Raw genomic sequence first — 5,000 nt, forward strand, 5'->3', positions numbered from 1 at the left:
AGGCAACACTGTATCCCAAGGAGATCAGAATGAAGGCTCCTCGTCTTTGTCTTGGGAAATAATAATCTTCACCTTTCAGATCGAGGTTACTTTTACTTTATAGCGTAATAATAAAGTACCATAATGTGTAACGTCAGAAATTTTTAACAAAAAATCTGTCCTTTTTGCCTATACTAACTATTCAGTTTGTAAACCCGGTAAAGACTTAATTTTCTCTGTTCTGAAGAGCATGCACAGTACTCAGAATAAGTGAATATAAGATACATTAAATAATTAATTATGTACTAATAGCGACTAAGCTCATCTTTCGTGTACTGAACAAAAGAAGTCTTCAAACTTTTCTATCCAATTCTTGCACGTAATAATTGCCTTTAATCCTCTTCAGCAGATCACCTTGATATAAGACAACAGATTTCCTCCTCCTTGATATTTCTCTGTTCTTTGTTCTTGTATCTTGTTTCTCTACTTCACCTTCATCCTCACCCTCTTCTTCCTCCTTCATCTTCCCCTGTATCCTTTTCTTCATTTTCTCCCTCTCCTCTCAGATTATCTCCTCCATACTTCTAACCCTTCCTGCCTCCTCTTGCCTCATCTATCAACTCATCTTCCCCCTCTTCCTCATGCGACCCTTATTCTTTATACTCTCTCTCTCTCTCTCTCTCTCTCTCTCTCTCTCTCTCTCTCTCTCTCTCTCTCTCTCTCTCTCTCTCTCTCTCTCTCTCTCTCTCTCTCTCTCTCTCTCTCTCTCTCTCTCTCTCTCTCTCTCTGCATGTTTGTATTTATTGATGTGTGTGTGTAATTTTTCATCATTTTAGACTTAACTTGTGTTTTATCAGAAGTGAGACGCACACACACACACACACACACACACACACACACACACACACACACACACACACACCACACACACACACACACACACACACACACACACACACACACACACACACACAAATATATATACACACACACCGCAGACATTATTACCTCTCAGCTACACAAGAACTGTAGAGGAGGAAGGGAAATTAATGGGAGACGAGAAAAGAAACTGACTTCGTGATGAATGAATGAAGACACTGAAAGTAATTAATCTGAAGAGGAAGAGAACCAGCATGGGACTGTCGGTGCTCAGAAGGAGTGGGAGGAGAAAGAGGAAGAGGAGGGAAAAGATACTGAAAAAGAAGCAGAGGAGTACAAACATGCAAAGAAAGGAATGAATAATAAAGAACATGAATGAAAAAGAGGAGGAAAACAATACAAAGGAAGTCCAAACAGCCACAACTCTAAGGTCCTTACTAGGATGTTTGGGTATGCTGACTATTGATAAGAGACAGGATAGTACAGAAGAAGGCTCCTCCCCACCCATCCATCCCTCCAGCCGAAGCTGGCCGGATAAGGAAATGGTGTTATGTTGCAAAGAAAACCCCACATATAATTTGAAAAGAAAGTAAAAGAGTTGAGGTCTATGTCTACTTTTTGCTTGTGGGGAGGGGTGTGAGTGCCTGATAGTTGTGTAAAAATGGTGAATGTACGTATATCGTAGGTGGAGGCACAGTGTGCTTGTTGAGGGGTGGTGCAGCAGCCTTTCCTGTCGCTTTCTAGGGAGGCAGCAGTCAATCAGGCCCCAGCTCCAGTCACTCCACTGAGTTTGTGTACTTTCTCTTTAGGGACGCACACCGTACGCTCGTTACCCACTGCAACATTGATCCTTGGTACTATATTGCCAAAGTTGATCAATAACTGTCAGGGCCCGTAGCAAACACAGCCAGTCACAGATCGAAAACAGTAGTAGTGACTTAACTCAAGGCTATCTGTGCGTGTGTGGAAAGTGTAGTGCAGTTTATGTGTCGACACAGTGTGGAGGGTTGGAGGTCAAGAGATGGCGCGAAAGCCTTGCCTGGTAGTTTCAAGGGAAGTAGCAATCAATCATGCCCCTGCTTCTGTAGAACCACTAAGTGCACTTCTCATTAAAGAGAGCCGCACAGTACATAGTTAGCAGTGACCCCTAGTGACTTAAATCCCAATGATGATCACTAACTGCCAGGGCTGCCGACTTCTCACAGCCTTTCATAGGTCACAGGGAAAATTATGTACGAGGTAAAAAGAAATCGAGATGAAAAGTACAGAGAAAAAATCGTTATAGTGAAGACAATGGTTGTATTATTCACAGCAATGTTTGTGTGGCTTCTCTTTTGTCATGACAGATGTTCATGTCGAAAAAGTTACGTAGCAAAATAATTCATTCAACGTCACACTGAATGTCCTTTTTGTTCTATTTCCATTCCATTTATCCTTCCCTCCATCACTCCTTTCCATCTTTGTTTTGTATTTTCATCCATTTAATCTTCCTTTCCACCCTTTTCCTCCCTCTCTCCTCTAACCTTTCTTTTCCTTTTCCTCCATTTTCTGCATCCTTAGTTGTTCTATTTTTACTCTTTTTCCTCCAACCCTCCATATCTAGTCTCCCCTTCCCTCCCTACTTTTCAACTTTATCCTTCCTTCCCTCGATCTCTCCATCTCTACCTTTCCTTTCTCTCATCCCTCCATTTCTAGCGTTCCTTTCCCTCCATATTCTCCAACATTACCTTTCTTTTCCCTCAGCCTCTCCATTTTTATCTTTTTTTTTTCCTCAACCCCTCCAACCTTAATCTTCCTTTCCCTCCATCCCTCTAAGCTTACCCTTCCTTTCCCTCCATTCCTCCATTTCTAACCTCCCTTTCCCTCCATCCTTCCAACCTTACCGTTCCTTTCTTTCCACCCTTCCAATCTTAGCTTTTCTTTCCCTCCTTCCTTCCATCCCTAGCCTTCTTTTCCCTCTATATCATTCATCTTAATTTTTCTTTTCCTTCCATCCCTCCGTCTCTAACCTTTCCTTGTACCCCTCTATCTCTACCCTTCCTTTTCCTCCATCTCTCCATTTTTCTCTTCTCCCTCTCCCATCCCTCCGTCAGGCGCCGCAGGAGGGGAGGATCTGCGTTTGGTTCGCGTGCTGGCGATAAAGTGAAGGCGTTAGAACCTGGACACGACGCGGCGGTCCTCGCGGCCACCAAATTTGCGGCGAAAGGAAGTGGCGCCCGTCCGGGAAAATATTCGCCGCCTGGCCCGGACGTGATGGACGAGACGAGGAGGAGGAGGAGGAGGAGGAGGAGGAGGAGGAGGAGGAAAGGAAGAGGAGATAGACGGGTTTTCTAAGCATTTTTAGGTTTTGTGATTTATAATGTATTGTCATGGTAATGTTATTGTTGATTATTTGGATGAGTGAATACGTGAGTGGTAATGGGAAAAGAGGTATGAGGGTTATGGATTCCACCTCCTCCTCTTCCTCCTCCTCTCCTACACCAACCACACCACTTAACTGTTCTTTAGATACCAGAATAATAAAACGAATCGAATATTTTCTCCATTTTCAGATACATTTGAGTACTCCTTTCTCCCCCCTTTTTTTATTTTAATATTTTTTTCCCCCTTTTCCCTTTCTTTCCTCCTCTTGCCGTGGGTACTTCTTCTACTTCTGCCTCTTGCTGTCCTTGTCTTCTACCCTCCCGTCCCCTCCTCCCGTCCTGTCCTCGCCTCCGTCCTCGCTCCACTTAGCCCCCCTATCTTCCCTCGCGTTCCTAAAAGCTGGTTTCAAGTTACATGCAGGAAAAAGGCAATACGAAATGGTGCTGTCACATGAAATTTACACACGGTCCGCGCGTGGACACACACACACACACACACACACACACACACACACACACACACACACACACACACACACACGCACACACACACACACACACACGCACACACACACACACACACACACACACACACACACACACACACACACACACACACACACACACACAGATGCCGGGCGGTTGGTATGTGCAATCTTGTTTTCTTTTTCTTTCATTGATCAACGTCATGTATTAGTCAGAAAGAGAGAGAGGAGAGAGAGAGAGAGAGAGAGAGAGAGAGAGAGAGAGAGAGAGAGAGAGAGAGAGAGAGAGAGAGAGAGAGAGAGAGAGAGAGAGTTATATATATGAATAAACTGCAATTGCCCATGACTCTAAATTATGATTTGTAATGTTTATTTATTCCATAACATTTATATCTTACCCCCTTATTTCTGTAAGTAATCGATAAGAAACTATTGATTTAAAGTTCTTAAGTATATTTTTTTCTCATTTCCCTTCCTTTGCCTTTAATTTCCTTTCCTCTCCTTGAGTAACTGATAAGAAATTGTTAAAAATCCTTGAATGTATCTTTGTTTAATTCCCTTTGCTTTAAAATACAGATGAATTTGACAGGTACAGTATAGGCACCTCCATTCCATCCACTCTTTAGTATACCATAGACAGTCAGTAGCGGAACTCTCAAGTCCTCGTATGACTCTTCGTAATTCCCTTCCTTCACCTTAAGATACAAATAAAATCAACAGGTACAGTATAGGAACCTTCAGTCCACCAACTCATTAGCGTACCATAGACAGTCAGCAGCCGAACTCACACATCAGTCTTCACTAGGCATGGCAAAGATAATTTCAGTGACATCTACTTGGCATGATTTTCACTCCAGATGTCAATGATCTGAGTCACATCTACGTAGCATAATTTTTAACCCAAACTTTAGTCTTCCTTAACCAATGCAAAGTTAATTTCAGTCACACATACGTATTATTTTCCCTTTTTCATCGTTCTTTTATTTAACTATGCGTCACTAGGTCATTTTTTTTTTTCTTGAGTCGTGCGTCGGTCGGTCAACTCTCTCTCTCTTTCTCTCTCTCTTCCTCTCTCTCTTGTCCTCGCTGCCTCGGTGCGTGGAGAGGTCGATGTATTTTTAGGAGCGAGGCGGTGAGTCTTGCCTGTGAGAGTCACCCGCGTGGAAATTGTCCCTTTGAGACCCGCCGAGAGGAGGAGCAGGAGGAAGAGAGGGAGGAGAAAAATAAATGATAATAGAGAGAGTTTTCAAATAAATGTATTTATAGGATTAGCTTCAAGGCGTGTGGTTCTTAG

The sequence above is a fragment of the Scylla paramamosain genome, chromosome 13 (assembly GCF_035594125.1).
Source record: "Scylla paramamosain isolate STU-SP2022 chromosome 13, ASM3559412v1, whole genome shotgun sequence".
In the NCBI taxonomy this organism is placed as follows: Eukaryota; Metazoa; Arthropoda; class Malacostraca; order Decapoda; family Portunidae; genus Scylla; species Scylla paramamosain.